Below are 16377 nucleotides of genomic sequence, written 5' to 3'. Positions count from 1 at the left end.
AAGTCAGGGGAGGTGGAGAAATAATACAACAACAACTTGCATTTATATGGTGCCTTTAATGTAGTAAAATGTTCCATGGTGCTTAACAGGAGTGTTATAAAACAAAATTTGACACCGAGCCACATAAGGAGATATTAGGAGAGGTGACCAAAAGCTTGGTCAAAGAGGTAGGTTTTAAAGAGTGTCTTAAAGGAGGAGTGAGAGCCGGAGAAGTTAGGGAGGGAATTCCAGAACTTGGGATTTAGGCAGCTGAAGGCACGGCCGCCAATGGTGGAGCGATGAAAATTGGGGATGTGCAAGAAGCCCGAATTGCAGGAGCACAGAGATCTCAGAGGGTTGTAGGGCCAGAGAAGGTTACAGAGATAGGGAGGGGCAAGACTATGGATGGATTTGAAAACAAAGATGAGAATTTTATAATCGAAGTGTTGCTGGACCGGGTGCCAATGTGGGTCAGTGACCACAGTGGTGATTGGTGAACGGGATTTGGTGTGAGTTAGGATATGGGCAACAGAGTTTAGGATGAACTCAAGGTTATGGAGGGTGCAAGGTGGGAGGCCAGCCAGGCGTGCGTTGGAATAGTCGAGTCTAGAGGTAACAGAGGCACGGATGAGGGTTTCACCAGCAGAAAGCAAAACCTTGCAGCATATTTTGGGTGGGGGAAGCACCCTGGGAATTTCTGACTAAAAGGACAGCCTCTGCCAGATTCTGCAGCGTCCCCTCTCTGGTGGGCCAAGTTTATTTAAATGATGGAAGTCCCCCTATCTCAGAATGTCCAACAGGATCAGCTGTGGAGATTCCCTGAGGGCTGACCTCTACATTAACAGTAGGATTAAAGGCTCACAGATTTGCTGCTCTATTATTTGGAACTTCCTCTCATGGCAATCTGACACGACGAATTAGGTTCATTCTGTGGAGAAAATCAGGGGGCGGGGTGGGCAGTTTTATTGACAAGGTAGCAATAGTTAAGGTAGATGCTGAGAGGCTGTTTCCCCAGGCTGGAGAGTTCAGAAGAGGTCGGCGATTTAGGACTGAGATGAGGAGAAATTTCTTTACTCAGAGTGTTGTGAATCTTTGGAATTCTCTACCCCAGGGGGCTGTGGATACTCAGTTGATGAGTATATTCACGACTCAGATCGATAGATTTTTTGGCACTAAGGGAATCAAGGGATATGGGGATAGGATGTAAAAGTTCAGCCATGATCTTATTGAATGGCGGAGCAGGCTCGAGGGGCCGTATGGCCTACGCCTGCTCCTATGTCTTATATAAAGCTATTCTGAAAGTTGCTTAAAACATTCTTGGTTATAGAATCTGAACTAATTGGCCTGGAATTTGTGGTCAGCAGCGAAGCGAAGGCGTTCGCCGCTGGTCCCAAAGTAAGCTCTGCACAAGGATCTCACAATCCCTGTGCTGAGAAGTTCGGGTTTTCCGACCTTCAATTCAGTTCAACGGACTGTAGTGGGGATTCCCTTGATCGAACTGCTGTGACGTCAACAGGCTGCCTAAGCAGCCAATCAAAAGGCAGAATTCTCACAGACGGCGAACAAGGAAGTGAGTAAGCTCTTAAAATTCTAACTTTTTGAAATAGTTAGAGAAAGCAAAAGAAAGATTGGGGCGCTCACAGGGGGAAAAAGCAAACTTGAAACCAAGATGGACAAATTTTTTAAATAAAATTTAAAATCATTTTTTGAGAAGTTTCTTAAAAAAAATTATTTTTATTAAAGTGAATAAAATTTCACACTGCACAAAATTTAAATTAGTTTTCCAGGCCCTTAACATTTCTTTAGCAGTCAATACGCTGTTAAAACCCCAGTTACACCTAATCCCTTTGGGTCTAACTTTTAGTGGGGAATTTAACAGCGTACTTACTGTGGAAGAGTCAATGTTTTCGTCAGTTTCAATGATTTATGAGATTTCACTGATTGCCGGCTTTGTGTGTCGGATGGATGTCGGAGTTGTCGGGAGGGGGCACAGCGCAGCCAGTTTCAGAGCTGTCATTGACAGACCGCACCTTCGGGATTTCCTCATGCGCCTGTGCATGTGCCAAATCCCGAAGTTGCGGTCAGTTTCAAGGCGGAATGACAGTGAACGCTGTCAGTTATGTTCAATGTGAAATATATTATCAAAACCTTTGCATTTTTTTTCATTCTCTGGATGTGGGCGACATTTATTGCCCATCCCTAGTTGCCCTACTGAGTGGCTTGCTGGGCCACTTCTGAGGGCAGTTAACAGTTAACCATGCTGGTGTGGTACTGGAGTCACATTTGGCCAGACCGGTTAAGGACAGTAGGTTTCCTTCCTCAAAGGACATTAGTTAACCAGTTGGGTTTTTAATGACAATCTGATCACTTTATGGTCAGTCTACTGATATCAGCTTTTTATTTCCAGATTATTAAAACTGAATTCAAATTCTCTCACTGCTATGGTGGAATTTGAACCCATGTTATCTGGACTATTAGTTCAGGTCTCTGGACTAATGGTCCAGTGATAGAACCACAATGCAACTGTACCAGTTTTAAAGTTATAGGGCCAGAAGTTGGGTACCTTAGCGCGTCTGGGGGCGCAAACGACTTTTCGCGTTACTAACAACTCCTGCTAAATTCAGCGGGAATTTAGCAGCGGTGGTAATCAGTAGCACCCCATGTTGCTGCGCAGCACTCTGTTTTCGCCCTGCCTGCAAATTTATCCTGTGCCCCCTGAATCTGCACCAGGCAATGACAGCGGCCGATTCAGAGAGCGGGAACGGAGCGGTAGGAGGCTCACTAAGTAAAGGGGAGGTGGCAGGCGGGGAAAGAAAATCGTCTGACTTACTTGTCGCAACCCGTTGTGTCTTTGATCGTGGGGTCCGTTATCACCCCAAAATGGTCAATATCGCATTTTTCCAGCATAATATATAATTAACTATATTATGAAATTAATAGTATTCACTAATATAAAAAATGTGAAGCCTAATTTTCATTGGTTTCTCAAACCAACAATTAGTTTCTTATTACAATATTTGGAAGGATGGCTGTACTACTTGACATTACTGTTAATTTATGGATACCAGTACCCAATGTTGACTTTCAAGAAGTAAATCTGACAAGTAACAACAGGATTTCAAAATTGTCTACTTAATGTTTTGGCGGCTATAAATTGAACTGCTACCCTTCTATGTTATACAAATATCAGGATTCTTTGGAAGTTATATCTGAGAAGCTGTTGTGTCCTGTGTATCACAGTGCCTATTCACTCCTCCCATGTCTCGTGCTTTCATTTGCTGGTATTAACCAACAGAAGCATGTGTTGCCAGGATGTGAACTCAGTGTTGTTTCTAAATTTGAAACTAGTGATCTATTATGAAACAGACAACAAAGGTCTTTAAATGGCATAAACTGAAAATATTTGTGATTTAAGAAATGCTTGAAATTGTATTGAACAATATGTAACTCATTTTAAGACAGCATGTAGACATTTCACAGAATCACAGAAACCCCACAGTGCAGATAGAGGCCATTTCGGCCCATCGAGCCTGCACCGACACATATCCCACCCGATCCCCGTAACCCCTACACCAACACATATCCCACCCTATCCCCGTAACCCCACGTATTTAATCCCCCTAACACTAAGGGTCAATTTATCATAGCCAATCAACCTAACCCGCACATCTTTGGACTGTGGGAGGAAACCGGAGCACCCGGAGGAAACCCACGCAAACACGGGGAGAATGTGCAAACTCCACACAGACATTCGCCCGAGGCCGGATTCGAACCCGGGTCCCTGGCGCTGTGAGGCAACAGTGCTAACCACTATGCCACCGTACAAAGCAAAAATAATCCTGAGATTACAAAAGCCTCCACAAAGGGGCAGCGAAGCACATGACAAAGTATAGCGTATGCAGAAACTAATGCTGTGCACATTATTAACCAACCACTATCTCTTTATAAGAAATACAAAGAAAGACTTGAAGAGTTAGGTCTTATTTTGTTAGAACAATACAGGTAGAAGTTTTTGAAATTATAAAAGGATGGGACAGGGAAGATGGACACAGACTGTTTCCAGTAGTTGAGGGGTCAAGAATGAATGGTCATAGATATAAGATTAAATGAAACAGATTTAGAACAAAGAGCAAGAGAAATCTCTTTGCAGAGAATTGTGAGGTTGTGGAATTCAGTTCCAGGGTTAGTGGTTGAGGCACAAACTATGCCAATGATCAAAAGATTAGATAGATGGATAAAGGAAAAGGAGCTGAAGGGATGTGGGAAAAAGCTGGACAGAAGTGATTAGAGCTATTTGCTTGTGTGGAGGGTAAATGCCGATATGGACTGATTGGGTCGAATGGCCTGTTTCCATGTTATGACTTTTGTGTATTTCTATGACTCTCAATAATTTATTTCCAGCTTTTTTCAGCAATAAAGGTTCTCTCTAGCACTGGCTTTTGGAGGTGTACAAAAGCATGTGTAACAGAGGGGGTTCTTACATATTTTATTGCTGAGGGAACCACAAATGATGCATACTATATATTTACTACATTTTAAATCTTGTATGAATGTCATAGTAAGGACCCATTTATAGTTATTATTACTGTAGCTTATCTCCAATTGAAAGGAAAACAAAGGTGCAATGTTTCCTACATTGCAACAGTGATTACACTTCAAAAGTACTTCATTGGTTGTAAACTGCTTTGCGACATCCTGAGGTTGTGAAAGACATTATATAAATGCAAGTCTTTCTTTTCTTTCATCTTCACCACTTAGGCGGTAATCTGGCTGAACCCATTGCCTGCCTGTTGTAGAACTTGCCTGCTTTTCATTTGATTGGAATCAGTGGAATGAAAATTGGATGGGTTCTACAACAGGCAGGTGATCTACTCTGCCAGACTACTGCCCAGGTGGTGAAGACAAAACTTTACCCCAAACTATTTTCTCTGCTTACTTTTCGGCTTTTCTTTTGTTTTATTCAGGGTGTCATCTTCTAGCATACTACTTTCTTCTGAACACAGTGTTTTACATCTCAGGTGGTGGCCTTTGAGCCTCTCTAAGCTCTGCTATTTATTTCCATTAAACATTTATCTTTGGATGCTCCAAATTCTTCCATTCCCTCGATGTCACACCCTTGTCATCAGTGATACTACTTGGGCCCATCTTCAGTTTGTATCTGCTTATGTCTATTATAAGCCAGCTTGTCCTACAAAAAAGCATCTAGTTTTGAGATATTGCAAGTAAATGAAGTACAATATCATGCACCAAGGTGAGGATATAATGGATAAGTAGATAAGAATGTCTAAGCACTACAAGGAATGAACCTGCCTTTGATCTCGATTGAAGTTTCCTGGCCAACAATGGGAACAACATTGTTGAAGGACCAGACTGGGTGGTCATGAAACTAACTTTTACTCTGGACATGAATTTCTTACTTTTCTCTGTGCACAGGGCTATCAGGCATGATGCTTCCTACACTGATTGGGAGTAATCCTTTTTCTTAAATCAATCCTTTTTCTTAAAGCAATCCTTACTAAGTTTTTTTCTGTGTACTTACCGAAATCAACATTTGCCAGGAACTGGTTTACAAAGAAGAGAGTTCCCTGATGGCCCACTGAGTAGATGTGCTACATGCTTTGGTGCTGAACCATGCAAAGAAGGAAGATTCTAGGTCTAGTATCATCTGGAGCAGTGACGGGCACACTACAGTTGACTTCACCACCCCTGAACAAGAGAGGAGAAATCAGCCAAAATTCTTGTTCACGATCCCTATCCAATGACTCCTGCTGGAAAGTATTTGTATGTGGCTGGAAGAGAAGAGAGGGGAGAAAAAAATTAGAAAATTGGGAGAGGTGGGACTGGAAACAGAAAGTTGTCTCCTAGTCCATGTTGCATGTACAACAGATAATGGTGGCTGGTGGAAAGAAATCATGTGAAAACATCGACCTAATATCAGAAGACCCTGACCATAGAATCATAGAATGGTTACAGCATGGAAGAAGGCTATTTGGCCCATCGAGCCCATACTGACTCTCTACAAGAGCACTTCAGCTAGTCCCACTCCCCCGCCCTTTCCCCATAGCCCTGCAAATTTCTTTCCTTCAGATACTTATCCAACTCCCTTTTGAAAGCAGTGATTGAATCTGCCTCCACCACCCATTCAGGCCGTGCATTCCAGATCTTAACCATTCGCTGTGTAAAAAAGTTTTTTCTTACGTGGCCTTTGGTTCTTTTGTCAATCACCTTAAATCTGTCTCCTCTGGTTTTTGACTCTTCTGCTAATGGAAACAGTTTCCCGCTACTCTGTCCAGACCCCTCATGATTTTGAACACCTCTATCAAATCTCCTCTCAATCTTCTCTGGTCCAAGGAGAACAACCCCAGATTTTCCAGTCTATCAAAGTAACTGAAGTCCCTCATTCCTGGATCATTCTTGTAAATCTTTTCTGCACCCTCTCTAAAGCCTTCACATCCTTCCTAAAGTGGAGTGCCCAGAATTGGACACAGTACTCCAGTTGGGGCCGAACCAGTGTTTTATACAGGTTCATCATAATTTCCACACTTTTGTACTCTATACCTCTATTTATGAAGCCCAGGATCCCGTAAGCTTTTTTAACTGCATTCACAACCTGCCCTGCCATCTTCAATGATTTGTGCACACATACCCCTAGGTCTCTCTGTTCGTGCACCCCTTCAGGATTGTACCATTTAGTTTATATGTTCTCTCCTCATTCTCTCTACCAAAATGTACACTTCACACTTTTCTGTGTTAAATTTCATCTGCCACGTGTCCGCCCATTTCCCTATGTCTTCCTGAAGTCTCTCACTCTCCTCCTCACTGTTCACTATACTTCCAAGTTTTGTGTAATCTGCAAATTTTGAAATTGTGCCCTGTACACCGACGTCCAAGTCATTAATATATATCAAGAAAATCAGTGGTCCTAGAACCGACCCCTGGGGAACACCACTGTATACTTTCCTCCAGTCCGAAAAACAAGCGTTCACCACTATTCTCTGTTTCCTATCACTTAGCCAATTTCGTATCCATGCTGCCACTGTCCCTTTTATTCCATGGGCTTCAACTTTGCTGCCAAGCCTATTATATGGCACTTTATCGAACACCTTTTGGAAATCCATGTACACTACGTCAACTGCATTACCCTCATCAACCCTCTCTGTTACATCATCAAAAAACTCAATCAAGTTAGTTAAACACGACATGCCTTTAAGAAATCTGTGCTGGCTTTCCTCAATTAATCCACACTTGTCCAAGTGACTGTTAATTTCGTCCCCAATTATTGTTTCTAAAAGCTTCCCCACCACCGAGGTTAAACTGACTGGCCTGCAGTTGCTGGGTTTATCTTTACAGCCTTTTTTGAACAATGGTGTAACATTTACAATTCTCCAGACCTCTGGCACCACCCCTGTTTCTAAGGAGGATTGGAATATTATGGTCAGTACCTCTGCGATTTCCTCCCTCAATTCCCTCAGCATCCTAGGATGCATCCCATCCGCTCCTGGTGATTTATCTATTTTAAGTACAGCCAGCCTTTCTAATACCTCCTCTTTATCAATTTTTATCCGATCAAGTATCTCCACTACCTCCTCCTTTACTATGTATATGGCAGCATCCTCTTCCTTGATGAAGACAGATGCAAAGTACTCATTTAATACCTCAGCCATACCCTCTGCCTCCATGCATAGGTCTCCTTTTTGGTCCCTAATCAGCCCCACCCCTCCCCTTACTACCCTTTTACTATTTATATGCCTGTAGAAGACTTTTGGATTACCTTTTATGTTGGCTGCCATTCTATTCTCATAACCTCTCTTTGCCCCTTTTATTTTCTTTTTTACTTCTCTGACCTTTTTATATATAGCCTGATTCTCAGATGTATTTGCAACCTAGCATCTGTCATACACACTCTTTTTCTGCTTCATCATATTCTTTATCTCTTTCGTTATCAAGGGAGCCCTGACTTTAGTTGCCCTGCCTTTCCCCCTAGCGGGAATGTATCTCAACTGTACCTGAATTATTTCCTCGTTAAAGGCAGCCCATTGTTCCATTACAGTTTTGCCTGCCAGTCTTTGATTCCAGTTTACCCGGGCCAGATCCATTCTCATTCCACTGAAATTGGCCTTCCCCCAGTTAAACATTTTTACTCTAGATTGATCCCTGTCCTTTTCCATAGCTAATCTAAACCTTATGATACTATGATCACTGTTCCCTAAATGTTCACCTACTGACACTTGCTCCACTTGACCTACCTCATTCCCCAGAACCAGATCCAGCAATGCCTCCTCCCTTGTCGGGCTAGAAACATACTGATCAAGAAAGTTCTCCTGAACACACTTCAGAAATTCTTCCTCTTCTCTGCCCTTAACAGTATTACTATCCTTGAATATATTAGGATATAGTTGAAGTCCTCCATTATCACTACTCTATAGTTCTTGCTTCTCTCTGTAATTTCTCTGCAAATTTGCTCCTCCATATTTTTCCCACGAGTTGGTTGCCTATAGAATACACCTCGTAGTGTAATGGCACCTCTATTATTTCTTAACTCTAGCCATATAGATTCTGTCCTTGACCCCTCCAGGACATCCTTCCTCTCCAGCACTGTAACATTCTCCTTGACCAATACTGCCACACCACCTCCTATCTTTCCTTCCCTATCCTGAACACCTTATATCCAGGAATATTTAATACCCAATCCTGCCCTTTTTGAGCCAGGTCTCAGTTATTGCCACAACATCATATTCCCATGTGGCTATTTGTGACTACAGCTCACTTACCTTGTTTACTGCGCTTCGTGCGTTCACATAAATACACTGTAAACCCATGTTAGACCATCCTGCATTCTCTCTTAGTTTGACCCCACCTAATACTTTACTATTTCTTACTTTGGTACTCTCTGCCTCTCCAAATCCTTTGAGCACTTTATTTCCCCTTTCTAATGTTACATCCTGGTGCCCATCCCCCTGCCAAATTAGTTTAAACCCTCCCCAACAGCACAAGCATACCTTCCCGCAAGGATATTGGTTCCAGCCCTGTTGATGTGCAACCTGTCTGGCCTGTACAGGTCCCATCTCCCCCAGAACCAATCCCAATGCCCCAGGAATCTAAAGCCCTCCCTCTTGCACCATCTCTCCAGCCACGCATTCATCTGCGCTATCCTCCTATTTCTATACTCACTAGCGCGTGGCACGGGGAGTAATCCGGAGATTACTACCTTTGAGGTCCTGCTTTTTAATCTCTTTCCTAGCTCCCTGAAATCTGCCTGCAGGACCTCATCCCTCTTTCTACCTATGTCGTTAGTACTGATATGGACCACAACCTTTGTCTGTTCACCCTCCCACCTCAGAATGTTCTGCAGCCGCTCGGTGACATCCTTGACCCTGACACCAGGGAGGCAACATACCATCCTGGAGTCGTGTCTGTGGCCGCAAAAACGCCTGTCTGCTCCCCTAACTATTGAATCCCCTACGACTATTGTTTTCTCACTCTTTTTCCTCCCCTCTCCCTGTACAGCTGAGCCATCCGTGGTGCTGCAGATTTGGCTCTGGCTATACTCCCCAGAGGAAACATCGTCCTCACCAGTACTCGGAACCGAATAGTGGTTGGAGAGCGTGATGCACTCAGGGGTCTCCTGCACTACCTGCCTGGTCCTCCTCTTCTGTCTGGTGGTCACCCATTCCCTTTCTGCCTGCACACTCTTTATCTGCGGGTTGACCACCTCCTGAAACGTGCTATCCACGAAGCTCTCAACCTCACAGATGCACTGCAGTAACGCCAGCTGTTGCTCAAGCTCCAAAACCCAGAGCTTGAGCTCCTCCAGCTGACGACACTTCCTGGACCTGTGGTTGTCCAGGACACGGGAAGTGTCCTGGAGTTCCCACATGGCACAGAATGTGCATTCCATGGGATTGAGCTGCCCTGCCATGCCTTTACTTAATTGACTATTAACTAGAAACACTTACCAGCTACTCACCAATCAGCTCCTTCCCTGGTTGTGACGTCACGTTAGCGGTTTTGCAGTTGTTGCTTTTGTTGTTGTTTTCGCTGGGGGTCCGCTGCCTGCTCGCTGCCGCCGTTGCTCCAGTCTGCGCTCTCTCTGGGCCTCCAGCTCGATTTATACTCCGTCTCCTTCAAACGATTATTTTTACTTTTAATTTTTAGTTTTAGTTTTAATTAGTTAATTTAGTTTAAGTTATTAATTCAATAAAGTTATAGTAGTCAATACTCTCCCAGCTCTTGGTCCGTAGCCCTGTAGGTTACGGCACTTCAAGTGCATATCCAAGTACTTTTTAAATGCGATGAGGGTTTCTACCTCTACCACCCTTTCAGGCAGTGAGTTTCAGACCCCATCACCCTCTGGGGGAAAAAAGTTCTCCTCAACTCCCCTCTAATCCTTCTATTAATTACTTTAAATCTATGCCCCATGGTTATTGACCACTCTGCTGAGGGAAATAGGTTCTTCCTATCCACTCTATCTAGCCCTCTCATAATTTTATACACCTCAATTAAGTCTCCCCTCAAACTGCTCAGTTCCAAAGAAAACAACCTCAGCCTATCCAATCTTTCCTCATCGCTAAAATTCTCCAGTCCTGGCAACATCCTCACCCTCTCTACTGCAATCAAGTCTTTCCTGTAATGTGGTGACCAGAACTGTACGCTGTACTCTAGCTGTGCCCTAACTAGTGTTTTATACAGTTCAAGCATAACCTCCCTGATCTTATATTCTATGCCTTGGTTAATAAAGGAAAGTATCCCGTATGCCTTCTTACCCACCTAATCTACCTGTCCTGCTACCTTCAGGGATCTGTGTACATGCACTCCAAGGTCCCTCTGTTCCTCTACACTTCTCAGTATCCTACCATTTATTGTGTATTCTACAGAGCAGTAGTAATACCCGCCCTCCTGTATGCCTCAGAGACATGGACCATGTACAGCAGGCACCTCAAAGCACTGGAGAGGTACCACCAACGCTGCCTCTGCCAGATCCTGCAAATCCATTGGCAGGATAGGCGCACCAACGTCCATGTTCTTGCTCAGGCCAACATCCCCAGCATCAAAGCTTTGACCACGCTCGATCAGCTCCGATGGACGGGTCACATCGTCCGCATGCCCGATATGAGACTCCCAAAACAAGCACTCTACTCGGAGTTCTGACATGGCAAGAGAGCCCCAGGTGGGCAGAGGAAACGCTTCAAGGACACCCTCAAAGCCTCCTTGAAAAAGTGCAACATCCCCACCGACACCTGGGAATCCCTGGCCCAAGACCGTACAAAGTGGAGGAGAAGCATCTGGGAAGGCGCCGAATACCTCGAGTCACTTCGCCGGGAGCAAGCGGAAGCCAAGCGCAAACAGCGGAAGAAGTGCACGCCAAGCACCCCACCCACCCGCCCCTTCAACCACTGTCTGCCTCACCTGTGACAGAGACTGTAGGTCCCGCATTGGACTCATCAGTCACCTGAGAATTAATTTTTAATGTGGAAGCAAGTCATCTTCGGTTCCGAGGGACTGCCTAAGAAGATTCCCTTGCCTCGCTAACCCTCCCCAAATGCATTAACTCACACTTCTCCGGATTGAATTCCATTTGCCACTTTTCTGTCCACCTGACCAGTCCATTGATATCTTCCTGCAGTCTACAGCTTTCTTCCTTACTATCAACCACACGGCCAATTTTTGCATCATCAGCAAATTTCTTAATTATGCCCCCTACATTGAAGTCTAATACAGGGTACAGGATAAATTCAGGAGCTGCCTGGCTGAGGTAAATGTCAGGCCATCCCAGCTATCTGTGACTGATCCCATAAAAAAGGTGTTGCAGGATTTTGGGGAGAAGGAAAATAAAAAGGGAAAGAGGCAGGAGGGGATTTGTGAGGCAGTTTCAGGAATCACCAGCCTTTGGGAAAGGAAGTCCCTTATATCCAATTCTGGTGTCCCCCACTCAACCAATATTGCTCAGAACATTCAGTGAGGAGGATCTGATGGGGAAGGCCATTCAGAAAGGCAAAATGAGTCTTCAGAAATTCATCTTGCCTCAGTCTGGGCTGCTATGTTCTACAGCACATGGTTCCACACTGATCGTCACCCCAGCGACAACCTCTTCGCCCTGCTCCCGTCCGGTAAGAGATACCGAAGCATACGGTCTCGTACCAACAGGTTTCGAAACAGCTTCTACCCCCAGGCCATAAGACTCATGAACGATTAATTTATTATTATTTATTACTGTTGTTTTATTTATTATTACTGTCTTTCTATTAGTATTTCTATTAGTATTTTTATCATTGTTATGCCATATTTATTCCAATGTTGGGAGGACTCATAAAAATCAACATTTCATTGTGCAGTACACATGTCTGTTGCATATATGACAAATAAAATTGAATTGAATTGAAATTGAATTGAATGGGACCACATCACTGGAATTCTCCACTACATGGCAAACATCAGGAATTTGAGCAAGAGTTTTCCTATTCCATATTTTACCTAGTCTATCCTTCCCTATCACACAGCCTCTTTATTATATAATTAAAAGTCTAGCTCTTGCACATAGTATTTATCCATTGTATCACACCTTTCAAACCTGAAAGTGTGGTCTCAGATATGTCACATTTCCAAAGTGACATAAGTGCACAGGGCAAAAAAAATTGTGATAGGCTCAAATTGAATACCTGATTGACTGAGTATGAGGAATGAGTTACCAGCAGAAAACTGAGCAAAGATACCCTCCATCTTTTCCAAGTTGCCATTCACAAACCAACAAGTACCACAAAACAGACCGACCAAGTTGTGCAATTTCTTCACAAAGCTTTCCTTATTCATTGCCTGTGCTTACAGCGAGAAATAACATTTATAACACAAACATATTGGCCCGTATTTTCCAATCGCAGGCCTCCCGCGGGTGGAGGCCTGCGATCTGGAAAAATCTACGCTCTTACCTGAGGTCTCCCGGGACACACACGCTTCCGCTCCTGGGCCTCTTCAAACTCCAAGTGCGCAGGGCCCATGTATCCCAGAGGCGCATGTAATTTGCAGCGTCCCTGGGATCACGTGGGCCATGGGGAGCCAATCAAAGAAGGGAATCTCCCTTCATACAATTGACAGGAAGACCTGTCAAATATATGAATGGAGATCACCCCAAAAACGTAGTAAAACTTTAAATACATTTTTTTTAAAATCACACTTTTAAAATGACTTGAAATTACAATAAATTAAGTACTTTAAACAAAAATGTAATGTTTTGAAAAAAATAATTAAAGTTTTTTACAGGGCTAAAAATAAACGTACCTTTTTTTAGGCACGGTAGAGGGGAATCCTCGGTTGAGGAAAAATGAAGACATGTCGGAAGCACTGGTGTGGAAGGTGGCATCGTCGGAGCAGATGCGCCGGAGACAGAGAAACTGGGAGAATGGAATAGAGTCCTTACAGGACTTATCTCTTCCTATCTCGACTCTATCTTTTCTCCCCTTATCCAGTCACTTCCCACCTACATCCGCGACTCTTCTGACGCCCTCCGCCACTTTAACAGTTTCCAGTTTCCTGGCCCCAACCGCCTCCTTTTCACCATGGACGTACAATCCCTCTACACCTCCATCCCCCACCAGGATGGCCTGAGGGTGCTCCGCTTCTTCCTTGAACAGAGGCCCAACCAGTCCCCATCCACCACCACCCTCCTCTGCCTGGCTGAACTTGTTCTCACATTGAACAACTTCTCCTTTGACACCACTCATTTCCTCCAAATTAAAGGTGTTGCTATGGGTACCCGCATGGGTCCTAGCTATACCTGCCTTTGTTCCAGTCCTACTCGGGTCCCCTTCCTCACCTCTTTCTCCGGTACATTGATGACTGTATTGGTGCCGTTTCCTGCTCTCGCCCTGAACTAGAAAATTTCATTCACTTTGCCTCCAATTTCCACCCTTCCCTCACCTTCACATGGTCCATATCCGACTCTTCCCCTCCCTTCCTCGACTTCTCCATCTCCATCTCTGGGGATAGGTTATTGACCAACAGTCACTGCAAGCCCACTGACTCCCACAGCTACCTGGACTACACTTCCTCCCACCCCACCTCCTGTAAGAACTCTATTCCATTCTCCCAGTTTCTCCGTCTCCGCCGCATCTGCTCCGACGATGCCACCATCCACACCAGTGCTTCTGACATGTCTTCCTTTTTCCTCAAATGAGGATTCCCCTCTACCATGGTTGACACGGCCCTTTACCGTGGTTGACAAGGCCCTCAACCGTGTCCATTCTATCTCCCGCACTTCTGCCCTCACCCCTGCTTCTCCCTCCCGGAACCACGATAGGGTTCCCCTTGTCCTCACCTTTCACCCCACCAGCCTCCACATTCAACAGATCATCCTCCGCCATTTCTGCCACCTCCAACGTGATCCCACCACCAAACGCATCTTCCCCTCCCCTCCCCTTTCAGCATTCGGTAGGGACCGCTCCCTCCGAGACACCCTAGTCCACTCCTCTATCACCCCTTCCCCTTCGCCCGGCACCTTCCTGTGCAAGCGCAGGAGTTGCAACACCTGCCCTTATACCTCCCCCCTTCCCACTGTCCAGGGCCCCAAACACCCCTTCCAGGTGAAACAGCGATTTACTTGTACTTCTTGCAATCTAGTATACTGTATTCGCTGCTAATGATGTGGTCTCCTCTACATTGGGGAGACCAAACGCAGATTGGGTGACCGCTTTGCGGAACACCTCCATTCAGTCCATAAGGGTGACCCCGAGCTTCCGGTCGCCTGTCATTTTAATTCACCACCCCATTCCCACTCAGACCACACCGTACTCGGGCTCTTGCATTGTTCCATGGAAACCCAGCATAAGCTCGAGGAACAGCATCCTGTCTTCCGATTAGGCACTTTACAGCCTTCCGGACTCAATATCGAGTTCAACAATTTCAGATCATAACCTTGGCCCCTATTACATTTTAAAATATTTTTTATCCACACCTTTGTTTTGTGCCCTTCCCCCTTTTTTCTCTCCCACATGGCAGCTGTCTCTCATTCTGCCCGTGCATTTCACACTTCATACTGCATCCATTTAATAAACATCTAGAGCCACCTTTTGTCTCTTTACTAGTCCTATCACCATCTCGTCTTGTCTTGAATACCTCTTAATGTCTCTTCACTTCTCTTTTGTTCTTTCATCCCCATTTCCTAGCCCCCAAACTGGCCTTTTATTCTGTTTCATTTCCTGTGTTTCCTCTCAGTCCTGATGAAGGGTTTCAACCTGAAACATTGACTCTATTTCTCTCTCCATGGATGTTGCCGGGCCTGCTGAGTTTTTCCAGCATTTTCTGTTGTTATTACCTTTTTTTAAAGTATTTTTAAATGATAAATCAGTGAAAAATTATTTTTTTTAACCTTTTTGAACTCTTACCCTGGTAAAAGCAAGCCTTACTACACCAGCTTTTACCAGACGTAATAATTGTAAGGGTTTTCTGCGGGCAGAGGGTCTCCAAACAGCGGAACTATCCACCTGCAGAGGCCCTTCTCCAGGGCAGCTGAAGGATCTGTCAAGACCATTCTTGACAGATCGGAAATGCCGGTTTTCAGCGCATGCGTGTACCCACCCATAGGGATCGGAATATCTGGGCCATTAAAAATTATACAATTCTTTAAAAAAACACTAACTTACCATAAAACTGGTGTAATGAGACAGGCTTAATTAGTAATCTTATAAAAAAGAAAAGAAAAACTTGCATTTATATAGCGCCCTTCATGGCCACTGGACGTCCCAAAGCGCTTTACAGCCAAGGAAGTACTTTTGAAGTGTAGTCACTGTTGTAATGTAGGAAACACGGCAGCTAATTTATGCACAGGAAGCTCCCACAAACAGCAATTTGATAATCAAAGTATCATAGAATGGTTACAGCGCAGAAGGAGGCCATTTGGCCCATCGAGCCCATGCTGGCTCTCAACTAGTCCCACTCCCACTGAAAGGGATTATTACTGGTCCTAGCCCCTTTCAGGCTACCCCGGATCAGGCATATTCCCCAGACATTCACCTTCAACTAAAGTTAGAGGTAGCCGAATCCTAAAGGCGCTTAATTGGGTCTAAAGGTCCAGACTATCTCTCCCTAAAGGAAAGGAATGACCTGAAGATGTTACCATCCTCCAGATAGCACTTTTAATAAGTTTAGCTAGACTGTAACCTTCTGGATATTATGCGGGTCCGGAAAACTCCCCCAGAATTCTGCAACTTCTCACTAAAGAGTGTACAGAGATTGAGTTCGCGAGTTTGATACAGAAGTACTATGTGAGACAATTCTAAAAAAAATATAGATTTATTAAAGAACTGACATGTAGTTTACAGTAGGTATTTTAATCATTGCATTAACAGTTCCAAATACAAAAGCTTTTACAATCTTATTATCAGAGATCCTTATTCTCAAATCTTAACT

At 44.3% G+C, this 16377-nt stretch overlaps 1 protein-coding gene across 9 annotated transcripts in view; it reads left to right on the top strand.

Annotated features, from left to right (window-relative positions):
- Positions 1–16377, top strand: part of LOC147117288 (poly(rC)-binding protein 3) — a 676376-nt gene that overhangs the window by 392792 nt on the left and 267207 nt on the right. The gene's annotated exons all lie outside the window — the stretch shown is intronic.

The sequence above is a fragment of the Somniosus microcephalus genome, chromosome 5 (assembly GCF_052327205.1).
Source record: "Somniosus microcephalus isolate GS21.2 chromosome 5, FLI_Smic_1.0, whole genome shotgun sequence".
Classification (NCBI taxonomy): domain Eukaryota; kingdom Metazoa; phylum Chordata; class Chondrichthyes; order Squaliformes; family Somniosidae; genus Somniosus; species Somniosus microcephalus.
This window is presented reverse-complemented; position numbering and strand designations above follow the sequence as displayed.